Source organism: Pseudophryne corroboree, chromosome 2 (genome assembly GCF_028390025.1).
Source record: "Pseudophryne corroboree isolate aPseCor3 chromosome 2, aPseCor3.hap2, whole genome shotgun sequence".
In the NCBI taxonomy this organism is placed as follows: Eukaryota; Metazoa; Chordata; class Amphibia; order Anura; family Myobatrachidae; genus Pseudophryne; species Pseudophryne corroboree.
The window spans coordinates 597,384,259-597,399,136 of NC_086445.1; the positions used below are offsets into that span (position 1 = coordinate 597,384,259).

At 47.5% G+C, this 14,878-nt stretch overlaps 1 long non-coding RNA gene across 1 annotated transcript; it reads right to left on the reverse strand.

The window, feature by feature from the left end:
• Window positions 1-10,991: 10,991 nt before the first annotated feature.
• On the reverse strand, window positions 10,992-14,587 carry LOC135051003 (uncharacterized). Its single transcript, XR_010241985.1, has 2 exons — window positions 14,535-14,587; window positions 10,992-11,180 (listed from the first exon to the last, which is right to left on the reverse strand). It is a non-coding gene; the product is annotated as an uncharacterized LOC135051003 (long non-coding RNA).
• Window positions 14,588-14,878: the final 291 nt, after the last annotated feature.

A 14,878-nucleotide genomic window follows, 5' to 3' on the forward strand; every position in this document is an offset into this window, starting at 1 on the left:
AAGTGCAAATAATAGTAAATGGACATAAACTTCTTATGTCCATAACTATTCGCACGAGCGATTAATCCGCTTCAAACCAACACCGGAATACTGCTAATTAAATATTCTTCCGATGGATACTAAACACCACTGTATTACTCCTGTCTGACCCTTCGTATCAAACAAAGAGGGATTTCTCTGTCCATGAACATGCTACATTAACTAAACTTTCAGATTCTATCAAAGGGACCATAATCTACAAAATACATTATATAGTGAAAATATGTAACGATTGAGTCGCACGCTACGAACACATGAACTCTACCGTAAATGCACATACTGCGCGCCCGCGGGTGCCCGCAACAGCGAGTATGCGCACGCACGGGAGAGCGCACGCATGCGCAGCGCGGACCTGTATGAGGTGCAAATATGGCAGTGTGCATCGTGCTATTTTTCTGACTTTGACAGATGTAAAGTACCAGAGGGCCCATGAATTATTATTATTATTATTATTATTATTATTATTATCCTTTATTTATATGGCGCCACAAGGGTTCCGCAGCGCCCAATTACAGAGTACAAATGCACATAAAAAATAGGAAAACAGTGACTTACAGTTGAATACAATATAGGACAAGTACAGGGCAACTAAGCATAACTACACCAGTAAACATAGAGATAAGTTCCAGGTGGTCAAAAAACTGTGGGATCTGGGCAGTTGAGGATTATTAAAGTAAGAAAAGTATAAGCACATGAGGGAAGAGGGCCCTACTCGTGAGAGCTTACATTCTAAGGGGAGGGGTAGACAGACAGGGATGACACAGATGGGGTACATAGAGAGCGTGGAACAGAGGGTTATGTTGAGATTTGGCTAGGTTTGGTAAAGAAATGGGTCTTAAGAGCCCGTTTGAAGTTTTGTAGAGAGGTGGAGAGTCTGAGGGGGAGAGGTAAAGAATTCCAGAGAAAGGGAGCAGCACGTGAAAAATCTTGGAGATAGGAGTGGGAGGAAGTAATCAGAAGACAGGAGAGACGGCGTGCATTAGCAGAGCGAAGAGGACGGGTGGGAGAGTAAAGGGAGATAAGGTCAGAGATGTAGATGGGAGAGGAGTGGGTGAGGGCTTTGTAAGTGAGTGTGAGAAGTTTGAATTGGATTCTGAAAGGGAAGGGAAGCCAGTGGAGGGCCTGTAGGAGAGGGGAGGTAGACGTAGTGCGTTTGGTGAGGAAGATGAGCCGGGCAGCAGCATTGAGGATAGATTGGAGTGGAGAGAGGTGATTGTCAGGGAGGCCAGTTAAGAGGAGATTACAGTAGTCCAGTCTGGAAATAATCAGTGAGTGAATAATGATCTTAGTGGCATCCTGTGTGAGAAAAGGTCTGATTCTAGAAATGTTTTTGAGATGAAAATGACAGGTGTGTGAGAGGTGCTGAATGTGTGGTTTGAAGGAGAGGGAGGAGTCAAGGATTACGCCAAGACAGCGTACTTGGGGGCTAGGGGAGATAGTCGTGCCATCAATGGATAATGAGATTGTGGGAGGTGAGGCTGTGCGGGAGGGTGGGAAGATGATCAGCTCAGTCTTAGACATGTTGAGTTTAAGAAAGCGCTGAGACATCCAGGAAGAGATAGCAGAAAGACAGTTTGAGGTACGAGTGAGGAGAGCCGTGGAGAGATCAGGGGAGGAGAGGTAGATTTGAGTGTCATCAGCATAGAGGTGATATTGGAAGTTAAAAGAACTAATGAGTTCACATAAAGAGGACGTATAGAGAGAGAAAAGGAGAGGACCAAGAACAGAGCCTTGGGGGACACCAACAGTTAGTGGAAGTGGGGGGGAGGTAGCATCATGAGAGGAGACAGAGAAGGAATGATCAGAGAGGTAGGAGGACAGCCAGGAGAGGGCAGTATCACGCAGACCAAGAGAGTGAAGGATTTGCAGAAGGAGAGGATGGTCCACAGTGTCAAAAGCAGCAGAGAGGTCAAGAAGAATAAGCAGAGAGTAGTGGCCCTTAGATTTGGCTGCATGGAGGTCATTGCAGACTTTTGTGAGGGCAGTTTCAGTGGAGTGGAGAGAACGGAAACCAGACTGGAATGGGTCAAGCAGTGAGTGAGAGGAAAGAAAGGCAGTGAGGCGATTATAGACAATACGCTCAAGAAGTTTGGAGGCAAAGGGGAGGAGAGAGATGGGTCGATAGTTGGAGAGAGTGTTAGGATCAAGGGTAGGTTTTTTAAGAATAGGGGAGACAAGAGCATGCTTGAAGGCAGAGGGGACAGTGCCTGATGAAAGGGAGAGATTGAGAAGGTGGGCAAGATTGGAACAGGCAGAAGGGGAGAGGTAACGGAGGAGGTGGGAGGGGATAGGGTCGAGCGGGGAGGTTGTGGGGGGGGGGGGAGGAACGGATGAGGGCCATGACTTCCTCGCCAGATACATGGGAGAAAGATGTCAGAGTTGGTAAGAGGGAAGGGGAGGGGTGGCAAGGGATGGGTGGTGGCTGGTTGCTGGTCTGGTGGGAAGTGATATCCTGACGTATGGAGTCAATCTTGGATGTGAAATAAGTGGCAAAGTCAAGAGCAGACAATGAGGAAGAGAGAGGAGGTGGTGGTGGGCAGAGGAGGGAGTTGACAGTGGCAAAGAGGCGCCGGGGGTTGGAAGACTGTGTAGAAATGAGGATTTTGAAGTATGATTGTTTAGCAAGGGAAAGGGCAGTACTGAAGGATGAGAGCATGAATTTGAAATGGAGGAAGTCTGCTTTAGAGCGTGATTTCCTCCACTGTCGCTCGGCAGTACGTGAGCATTTTTGTAGGTATCTGGTGCATTTGGTGTGCCAGGGTTGAGGTGTTGATCTGCGAGGGTGAATAGTGGTTGGCGGAGCAACAGAGTCAAGGGCAGAAGTAAGAGATGCATTGTATAGGGATGTGGCTTGTTCAGGGCATGTGAGAGAGAGAAGAGGAGAGAGAAGGGAGTCAAACAGGGAGGACAGGGATGAGGTGTCAATAGCCTCAATGTTACGCTTCGTGATGGTAGCCTTAGGAGGGAGAGATGGGGAAGCAGAGATAGATAAGTTGAAAGAGAGCAAGTGGTGGTCAGAGAGGGGAAAAGGGGAATTGGAGAAATCAGAAATATCACAGCGGTGAGTGAAAACCAGATCCAGTGAGCTCCCGTTCACATGGGAGGGTGAGGTGGTCCACTGGGAGAGTCCAAGTGAAGAGGTGAGGTTAAGGAGTTTAGAGGCAGGTGATTTTGTGGGGTTATCGATAGGGATGTTGAAATCACCTAGAATAATGGAGGGAATGTCAGAAGAGAGGAAGTGAGGTAGCCAGGAAGCAAAGTTGTCAAGGAATTTGGAGGAAATGCCAGGTGGACGGTAAATTACAGCAACTCGAAGATTAGTAGGTTGGTAGAGGCGTAATGCATGGACCTCAAATGTAGAGAATGTAAGAGAAGGTTCTGGAGGTATAAGTTGGTATGTGTAGCTTGAGGGTAAAAGGATCCCAACACCACCCCCATGGCGACCCCCGGGTCGGGGTGTGTGTGAGAATGTGAGGCCCCCAGCAGAGAGAGCAGCAGGAGAAGTGGTGTCATGAGGAGTAATCCAGGTTTCTGTAATGGCCAGGAGGTGCAGGGAGTTGGAAATGAAAAGGTCATGAGTGGGGGCCAGTTTGTTGCAAATAGATCTGGCATTCCAGAGTGCACAAGATAGGGGGTATGAGTTTGTGGGAGAGATGTGAATGAGATTATCAGGATTGCTGTAGCGTTGAGGTAGGAGTAATTTGGAAGGAGAGGATAAAGAGGGTGTGATGATGGTGGTGGGGCCTTGGCTAGGAAGGGAGACTGCATGCGTGAAACAGGGAGGGAGTGCAGTTTGATACTGGTGGAGGAGAGGTGAGGAGACAGGCAGAGGAGGGAGAGAGCAGGGTTGAGTGGTGGGGTATAAGTGGTGTGAAGGGGCAGAAGTGAATTGCAATGGGGAAACAGAAGAGGGGTAGGGAGGCAGACAGAGGAGAGGAGAGAGGATGAGATGTAGGAGACTGTGAGAGAGGGATAGAGGTGGTAACAGGGGACAGAATAAAGGATTAGAAGGACAATGAGTAATGGGGGTTGCCAGCCTGGCCATAGTGTGGATGGTGTGTAAACTGGTAGTAAAATGAGAATAGGAGAAGGAGTGGTGGCTGTTTGAGAGAGCAGTGAAGTTTGCCGAAAGAAATACGATTTGCAAGTATTTAAAATGATAATATCTACAGATTACCAGTAAATCAAATATTTGTTGATGTTAGATGGAAAATTACACAGTGTTGGCAAACCACAAGTCAGTGTTACTTCATCAAATATGCTTCTCAATTAAACATTTGTTTTCCAGGTATTTGCAGGGTCAGAGTAAAAGTTGTATTGCAGGTTTTTTGCAGAAAGTGAATGTTTAGTGTCCGGGTAAGTGAGGTTTGGAGAATAATAGGTGTGTACATACATTTGTAGCTGCAGTCCAAGTTTTGGTGGATTGTGATGATTTATTTGCTTTTGTTTGGAGTTTCCATGCAGTTTCCGTCCAGTTAAAGTCCAGTATAAGTCCCAGACGAATCCCTTAGAGATTTTCTCCACACAATGATTCAGCTACGCTAATTCAGCTAAACTACACACTAATATAAAGCCCAAACATGTGTATGTAAGCACATTGATTGATTGGACCCTCCCCTAGCCCATCACCCATTTGGAGCAATAAAACTTAAGCAAATGATGTGTAGGGATGAAACCATTACACATTCCCCAAATAACTACAAATAAAACTTGAATAAATCTGCTAATATTTAATACACTAGTGACTAGACATACCTATGGCTAAGCATTCAGGATATTCCTATATGATAATTAGCAGACTCAGTACAGCTTGCTGGGCAGTGTTGTTCCACTAGACATACCTATGGCTAAGCATTCAGGATATTCCTGTATGATAATTAGCAGACTCAGTACAGCTTGCTGGGCAGTGTTGTTCCACTAGACATACCTGGTAAGAGAACAATGAGAATGAATGAAGGGAAATTACTTAGTTGAAGCCCAAACTCGAATCACCATTGAGTGTTACACAACATGCGCTCCACCAAAGACCCAGCATCCCTAGTAACACAAAATACACCCCTATCATGGTCCCAATTTAACCCACACTGTGAGCCACGGACCATATCTCAATACAGATCACAATTTCAATATCAAGCCACAACTAACTAAACGAAACAGAAAACTGTTTCTCAAAAAATGAGTAATTAAATATGGTGGTTGCAATGCATGTCCAGGCCCGTGTGAGAGAGACATACATTTAACTTAACTGCAAAAAATATTAGGTATATACAAATAGACAAAAATATAAAATAACACAGAGCAAATGCATCAGTGTGCATGTATCTTACATGTATATCTATAACTAAGTATACACAAATAACTACATGTATATAAAGACAAAACAGAAAAAATCATAAAGCTAAAAAATTCCTATCTCAGGTGTATATAACTAGATCTGTGTAATGAATATCTATCCTATAATTATATAGTAATCTAGGCAACCAATCTACATGGTGTTATATTCGTTAAAACCTCTAGGTGCTACTGTATCAAGAACACTGATCCAATAACTCTCTCTTCTCTTCAGTGCCAACAGCCGGTCTCCCCCATTTGGAAAGGGAGGTACCCAATCAATCAGCATGCACTTGAGGTTAGCAACCTGGTGTCGATTATCCAAAAAGTGCATATATACACACACACACACACACACACACACACACACACACACACACACACACACACTATACTGGCAGTGCACTCACAGAGGGACAAAGGGAGCATGGATGGATACCTTGTGTAGTGAAAGAAGGCTCTTCTCTCCTCCCCAATTACCGGAGGCAGAGCGCAATTAGGCAGTGGAATCCAAGGCAAGCGTGGCACCAGCTCTTGAACACCGCTTCGCACGTGTGTCCATCCGTCCCGTCCCCCCCTTCCCCACAGCAGCGGGGCAGCGGCAGCAGCAGCAGCTCCTCTCCTAACTCCCGTCCCACAGCAGGCGCGCACCAGCGTACTCTCCCGGGGTTAGCGCTGGAGTGGCCTCTTTACAGCCCGCGGCTTACAGGAATGAGTCAGTTTGACTCATTGCGCGCTGCACAGAAGAACTCACATGGAGGCGAGACGCCCTCTTCAGGGCAGGAGCCCGGCGGCAGCCGACTCCGCTGCCTCCCGGAGTTCCGCCTCTGGTCAGGGTAGGCAGAGGATATAGAACCTCACCTGTCATACTCCAGTATACTCCAGAAATTTGACTGTAAAAATTATTAGAATAATACAAAGAAGCTATTTATAACTCCCCTCTTATAGAGTAACAAAGTACACTGCTCAAAAAAAATAAAGGGAACACTTAAACAACACAATGTAACTCCAAGTCAATTACACTTCTGTGAAATCAAACTGTCCACTTAGGAAGCAACACTGATTGACAATCAATTTCACATGCTGTTGTGCAAATGGAATAGACAACAGGTGGAAATTATAGGCAATTAGCAAGACACCCCCAATAAAGGAGTTGTTCTGCAGGTGGTGACCACAGACCACTTCTCAGCTCCTATGCTTTCTGGCTGATGTTTTGGTCACTTTTGAAAGCTGGCGGTGCTTTCACTCTAGTGGTAGCATGAGACGGAGTCTACAACCCACACAAGTGGCTCAGGTAGTGCAGCTCATCCAGGATGGCACATCAATGCGAGCTGTGGCAAGAAGGTTTGCTGTGTCTGTCAGCGTAGTGTCCAGAGCATGGGGGCGCTACCAGGAGACAGGCCAGTACATCAGGAGACGTGGAGGAGGCCGAAGGAGGGCTACAACCCAGCAGCAAGACCGCTACCTCCACCTTTGTGCAAGGAGGAACAGGAGGAGCACTGCCAGAGCCCTGCAAAATGACCTCCAGCAAGCCACAAATGTGCATGTGTCTACTCAAATGATCAGAAACAGACTCCATGATGGTGGTATGAGGGCCCGACGTCCACAGGTGGGGGTTGTGCTTACAGCCCAACACCGTGCAGGACGTTTGGCATTTGCCAGAGAACACCAATATTGGCAAATTCGCCACTGGCGCCCTGTGCTCTTCACAGATGAAAGCAGGTTCTCACTGAGCACATGTGACAGACGTGACAGAGTCTGGAGACGCCAAGGAGAACGTTCTGCTGCCTGCAACATCCTCCAGCATGACCGGTTTGGCAGTGGGTCTGTAATGGTGTGGGGTGGCATTTCTTTGGGGGGCCGCACAGCCCTCCATGTGCTCGCCAGAGGTAGCCTGACTGCCATTAGGTACCGAGATGAGATCCTCAGACCCCTTGCGAGACCATATGCGGGTGCGGTTGGCCCTGGGTTCCTCCTAATGCAAGACAATGCTAGACCTCATGTGGCTGGAGTGTGTCAGCAGTTCCTGCAAGACGAAGGCATTGATGCTATGGACTGGCCCGCCCGTTCCCCAGACCTGAATCCAATTGAGCACATCTGGGACATCATGTCTCGCTCCATCTACCAACGCCACGTTGCACCACAGACTATCCAGGAGTTGGCGGATGCTTTAGTCCAGGTCTGGGAGGAGATCCCTCAGGAGACCATCCGCCACCTCATCAGGAGCATCCCCAGACGTTGTAGGGAGGTCATACAGGCACGTGGAGGCCACACACACTACTGAGCCTCATTTTGACTTGTTTTAAGGACATTGCATCAAAGTTGGATCAACCTGTAGTGTGTTTTTCCACTTTAATTTTGAGTGTGACTCCAAATCCAGACCTCCATGGGTTAATAAATTTGATTTCCATTGATAATTTTTGTGTGATTTTGTTGTCAGCACATTCAACTATGTAAAGAACAAAGTATTTAATAAGAATATTTCATTCATTCAGATCTAGGATGTGTTGTTTAAGTGTTCCCTTTATACAGTATATACACTGCTGCACCTTTGTATAATGTTCACATGAACCATCAGGTTTATTTATGTGTGTAAACCTGCTACTAGCAGGAGTGGTTCAAGGTACGGGCAAGCAGGGCGGCTACTAGCAGGAGTGGTTCAAGGCAAGGCCGCAGTCACCCCGCTGGCGCCCGCCGCCCACCCGCACCCCACATCCTGCACCCCGGCTGCAGCAGGCGCCGTGGGCTGTGTGGGCACCCGCTGCAGCCGGCGCCACTGTCAGACGCTAGAAGTCATAATTGACCTCTAGCGTCTGTGCGGCGCTGCTATGGGAGAGACGTCTCTACCATAGAGAGGAGCGGGCGGCCAGAGACAGGGGGCAGCGCAGCAGCAGGCGGGAAGCAGGAGTGGGGCTGGTAAGTATTGTGTGTTTGTGTTTGTAAGCGGCGCTACTGGGGGCACAACTACAGGGGGCAAATCTACTGGGGGAATAGCAGGGGGTCACAACTACAGGGGGCACAACTACAGGGGCCATAACTGTGGCCACGCCCCTTCACCGCGCACCTACTCTATTTTACCTGTCGGGCAAAGAAAACCCTGGCTCTGGGCGCCACAAGGTTTAGAACCGGCCCTGCTACTAGCCAGTGCCTCCCCAGCCATTGACCACACCGCACGTCACTGTGTGACTGTTTATGGTTTTCAAAACTTAGAATCACTTGGCTCACATTTGCACCATATCCCCGTTATCTAGCTGTGATATATGTATAAAATAGAGAAGCATATTAATGCGGGACACATATGAAGTACACAGGTTCTGTGGCTGGCTAAATTCGAGACTGCATTTCACCTGTTTTTAATGAGCCATAGAGCCTGTGTTATACGACTTTTCCACCGAAAACCCAGGTTCAACTCAGGTTTCTGGACACGGGGGGTCATTCCGAGTTGATCGCTAGCTGCATTTGTTTGCAGCGCAGCGATTAGGCTAAAAATCAGCAGTTCTGCGCATGCGTATGTGGCGCAATGCGCACGCGCGTCGTATGCGCACAACAAACTATGTAGTTTTGCACAGGGTCTAGCAAAGTATTTAAGTCGCACTGGTGGCCGCAGAGTGATTGACATGAAGTGGGCGTTTCAGGGTGTCAACTGACGGTTTTCAGGGAGTGTTCGGAAAAACGCAGGCGTGCCAGAAAAAACACAGGCATGGCTGGGCGAACGCTGGGCGGGTTTGTGACGTCAAAACAGGAACTGAACAGTCTGAAGTGATCGCAAGCGCTGAGTAGGTTTTGAGCTACTCTGAAACTGCACAAAAAAACTTTGTAGCCGCTCTGCGATACATTCGTTCGCACTTCTGCTAAGCTAAAATACACTCCCAGTGGGCGGCGGCATAGCCTTTGCACGGCTGCTAAAAACTGCTAGCGAGCGAACAACTCGGAATAACCCCCACGGTTCCAACCCAGGTCAGACCTTTACACAGCAGTCGTGTCTGCTCTGCATGTTACTCACAGACACTCATACCAATACTTGCCGACATTCTGGCTGCTCTCTGCGGGAGAGAGCAGCCAGGTCGGCTCAGCAGGGGGGCAGGGGAGGGCTGTGACGTGGGGAGGAGGTGGACCGGAGGCGGGACGGGGGTGGAGCAGGGGTGGGCCGGGGGCGGAGTTTCAGGGGCACATCCTTTAAGCCACGCCCCTGCTCTGTAATGCCGCGATCCCCGGCATTACACTGCAGGGGGCGTGGCTATGATGACGCGATTCAGCAAGAATTGCGTCATCAACTGCCCGGACCGCCCACTTTACACACTAAGTGGGCGGACGGGCAGGGGGACCCCTGATTCCGGGAGACTTGCCTGCTCTTCCGGGGGGGCGGGAGGGTCACCCGATTTTCGGGAGCCTCCCGGCCATTCCGGGAGAGTAGGCAAGTATGCTCATACCTCCCAACATGACCCTCTCCAGGAGGGACAGAATGCTCTGCTTCTGGACTTTTCTCTTAGTTTATGATTGCCGGCACCTGTGTTGAACAGGTTAATGGATAAGAAAGGTGTTTCAGCACAGGTGATGGCAATCATAAATAAAGAGGGAAGTCCAGGAGCAGAACATTCTGTCCCTCCTGGAGAGGGTCATGTTGGGAGGTATGGACACTCCCTTGAGGTGGACCTCTGCATAAACAGCCAATCAGCAGCTTTTAAGCATAACCCGCATGGGATAACCCATGTTGCGCCATTTACACTGCACCCTTACCCAAGCCCAACCCTGATAGCTACTCATTTGACCAGGGTTAGTTTTCAAGGACCCTTTTACAATGAGCCACAACCTGGGTAGACTCAGCTTATATACCCAGGTTATTGTGGCAGTGGAAGTTGAAAAGGGTTATAACTTATAAATCATAGGTATCCCAAATTTAAGGGATATTCTGGTGAGCCGATAGAACATGAACAGTTTTAAGTCCAATAACATACCTCCGAGTCCAACATGACCCATTTCAGAAAGCTCTATTCGTGGACTTCGCTCTTAATTTAGGATTACCCTCACTTGTTTTGAAACACCTTTCTTATCAATTAACTAGTTCAACACAGGTGGGGGCAATCATACATCAAGAGGGAATTCCAGCAACAGAGCATTTTGTCCCTCCCGGAATGGGTCATGCTAGGAGGTATGCAATAAGACATAGTAATGAGCCCTAGCCCCTAGGTATGTACATCTTACCTTCCCCAAGGCTCTGCTCCGAGTGTGATGGTAGTCCTCTTAGGGCCTTATTCAGTGATGTACATTAATCCGTCGATTGACAAACATCTCCATGCTGCGCATGTGCAGAACGGGTCCCGTGATACTGCAAGCATTTCCCGTGCACCACACACACTGCACTCATTATAGATACGCCAGTGTCTCTGAGCCATCCTATTTTGGTGGGACAGTCACAATTTTAGATTCCCTCCATCAGGAAGTTTGTCTTGAGTTGCATGGGGAGTTATTCTGTGGAGCTAGGCTCACAGCATTTAGGCATAAAAATGTTCTTTCTTCAGAAACAATAAACCAAAACTGACTTCTGGGAGCAATGTGCAACGGCCTCACCCACATCACACATTGGAGACCACTGATGTTGGGAAATATGTATAACACTGGTGCCTGGAAAAAAAACTTTATTTTATAACATTTGTGTCTGAATGGGTGTGACGAAAGGGGTGACAAAGGGGCATTTACACGTTTGCTATGTATTCTAGGGGCGTGTGTGTGTGTATAGGCGCAATTCAATTGCTGCCCAGTTCTGTGCAGTTATAAATTGCCACCATCTGTGAGCTGAGGTGACCTTCATCCTGTGTAAAACACATACATTGAAAAAAAAAAAAGTAATTTTTAATTGTTAATATTAATTTTTGTTAGTACATAATACTCTTAACCAGAGGTTAAATGCATTAGATCTTTATTACAAGTTATCTGTTATTTCACTGGTGCAGTGGAGACTGAGTTGCCCCTTTATGGAAGCAGATCCCTGAGATGTCACTATGAGGTTGCCAGGTTTCTATAGCAACTTCAGTGCAGAAGTTTAGCAAAAACAGTTCTCATGTTTTCTGTATTTAATGATTGCATATTATGCAGAAGGAACAAATAGCTTTTATGCATAACTACTGGAACCATATAAATACATTCAGGGCCAGCTCGAGGCACATTCCAATAGAGCGGCCGAACAGGGCGCCACACTTAATGGGCGCTGCTAGCCTGGAGCCAGGTCTGTCCCGTGGCCCGCAATCCTAGCAGAGACGTGTGCACACTGCTGCACTGCATCCCACAAGTACACCCCCTCCCCGCTAACCTGCGCCGGCCCGTGAGCCAATCAGAGCTCACGGACCGGCAGCTAAGGCTCCTGATTGGCTCACAGACTGGCGCCTAAATAGAGCTAGACGCCGTCGCTGGAGACAGGAGAGGCACTTGGGGGGGGGGGGGGGGCACTGTGGGGCATGTGTATCTGGCATTAGGGGCATATCTGGTACTGTGGGGACATGTGTATCTGGCATTGGGGGCATATCTGGCACTGTGGGGACATGTGTATCTGGCATTGGGGGCATATCTGGCACTGTGGGGACATGTGTATCTGGCATTGGGGGCATATCTGCCACTGTGGGGACATGTGTATCGAGCATTGGGGCATATCTGGCACTGTGGGGACATGTGTATCTGGCACTGGGGGCATATCTGGCACTGTGGGACATGTGTATCTGGCACTGTGGGGCATATATGTATCTGGCACTGTGGGACATGTGTATCTGGCACTGGGGGCATATATGTATCTGGCACTGTGGGGTATATATGTATCTGGCACTGTGGGGAGATGAGTATCTGGCACTCTGGGTATATATGTATCTGTCACTGTGGGGACATGTGTATCTGGCACTGCTGGGGGCATATCATGCGTATCTGTTACTGCTGGGGGCATATTGAGTATCTGGCACTGCTGGGGGGCATATCATGTGTATCTGGTACTGCTGGGGGGCATATCATGTGTATCTGGCACTGCTGGGGGGGCATATCATGTGTATCTGGCACTGCTGGGGGGCATATCATGTGTATCTGGCACTGCTGCAGGGCATATCATGTGTATCTGGCACTGCTGGGGGGCAGATCATGTGTATCTGGCACTGCGGGGGGGCAGATCATGTGTATCTGGCACGCACTACTGGGGGCGTATGTGTATCTGGCACTGCTGGCGAGCATATCGTGTATTTGGCACTACTGGGGAAGTATGTGTATCTGGCACTGTGGGGGCATATCATGTGTATCTGGCACTACTGGGGTCATTATGTGTATCTGACACTGCACTACTAGGGTCATTATATGTATCTGACACTATACTGGAGACAGTGGGGGTAAATCAGACATAATTGTAGCAGCAAATTTGTTAGCAGTTGGGCAAAACCATGTGCACTGCAGGTGGGGCAGATATAACATTTGCACAGAGAGTTAGATTTGGGTGGGTTATTTTGTTTCTGTGCAGAGTAAATACTGGCTGCTTTATTTTTACACTGCCATTTAGATTTCAGTTTGAACACACCCCACCCAAATCTAACTCACGCTGCACATGTTATATCTGCCCCCCTGCAGTGCACATGGGCCCTCATTCTGAGTTGATCGCTCGCTAGCTGCTTTTAGCAGCAGTGCACACGCTAGGCCGCCGCCCTCTGGGAGTGTATCTTAGCTTAGCAGAAGTGCGAACGAAAGGTTAGCAGAACTGCTTGTAAAATTTTCATGCAGTTTCTGAGCAGCTCAAAACCTACTCCTACCTTGCGATCACTTCAGTCAGTGTAGTTCCTGCTTTGACGTCACAAACACGCCCTGCGTTCGGCCAGCCACTCCCCCGTTTCCCCAGGCATGCCTGCGTTTTTACCTGTCACGCCTGCGTTTTTTTAGCACACTCCCGGAAAACGCTCAGTTACAACCCAGAAACACCCACTTCCTGTCAATCACTCAACGATCAACAGAGCAACAAAAAAGCGTTGCTCGACCTTGTGTAAAACTGCATAGTTTTGTGTGAAAGTACTTCGCGCGTGCGTACTGCGGCCAGTACGCATGCGCAGAAATGCCGCTTTTTCACCTAATAGCCGCGCTGCGTCCGAAAACAGTTAGCGATCAACTCGGAATGAGGGCCATGGTTTTGCCCAACTGCTAACAAATTTGCTGCTGCGATCAACTCTGGATTACCCCCATTATGTGTAAGGAACACTACTGTGGCTGTTATATGTAAGGCTGCTAATTGTGTGTGTGTGTAGAGGAGGTGAGAAAATATATTTATTTATAGTCTGATAATATGAAGTTGCGAGGCCACGCCCACTTTACCAGGAGCCTGAGCGCCTTCTGCGTGCAAAATTTTTTCACTGAGGCTGCTAGTAGGCCTGGAGCCGGCCCTGAATACATTTAGTGATAGAGCACCAACAGGATAGTGGCCCCAGCTCATAGTTGCATTCTGCAGGAGACTCCCTAAAATAGCAACAATCTCCCTGATTGCACCTTACCCCCATTATGTAGCTGTTACATTCTTGGCCAAGAAGAGAAATCAGAGCTACATACATTCAAATGGGATCATCAGTGCCATTCCCCTGCATTGGTTATAAGGCACAATGATCCCTATGGCTACATGCATTTTAAATAAGGTTCTCGTGGCCACTTACAAATATATGGAACCTCTTGTACAACACAATACGCAAACAAATCCTGTAAAATATCAGTCTTTTCTTCAACAAGTAGATCTTACTTTGGGGCTCATTTCCATTTGGATGTAAGGTATTTTTATGACACGCCTCTCAGATGTAGACGTATACATCACATTCAGCACTGATATAGGTTTTACTTTCACGTCTCCCTGAATTTTTTTTTCCAGAAGTAGGCAGATATGCCCCAGCTATATAGGAAAACATGCTTATTTTTTATTCATTAATATTTATATAGTGCTAGCGTATTGCGTTGTTTTTTACAATATCTTGCATTAGTGAACATGTCACAAATACTGAGTGCACAACAAGTGTTGCTTAACAATGCATGTAATTTTGCAGAAACCACTAGCATAGTGCATAACAGCTGGACTAAAATCTTCCTCAGAACATAGCCCCAGCTATTTATTTACATTCTTTTCTATCTCTAGAAATTATCGCATCCTATGTTTTGCAGTAGAAATATACCTTATTTATTGTAGCTTATCTCCTTCACTCTCAGCCAAGTGAGAACTTTTCCTACCACAGAAAGACTTGCAGTGGAATGCGCATGACATAGGTTCTGTACCTGCAGGTGCCTAGCAGTGACGTCCCTCCACAGCAGAATTTAAGTTGGACAGCACCCAAGAATGACTTAACTCTTAATATGTCCGTCTGTACTGCTGTGAAAAACTATTGCCATCAATGCATCGGTCAAGTGAATGTAAAAAAAAAAAAAGTTCTGTAAACTTTTATAATCTTAAAAGGAGGTGGTTATTTTGGTACAGTAAAGGACCGTCATTTTTAACAAGCACACTATTGTACCATAGAAA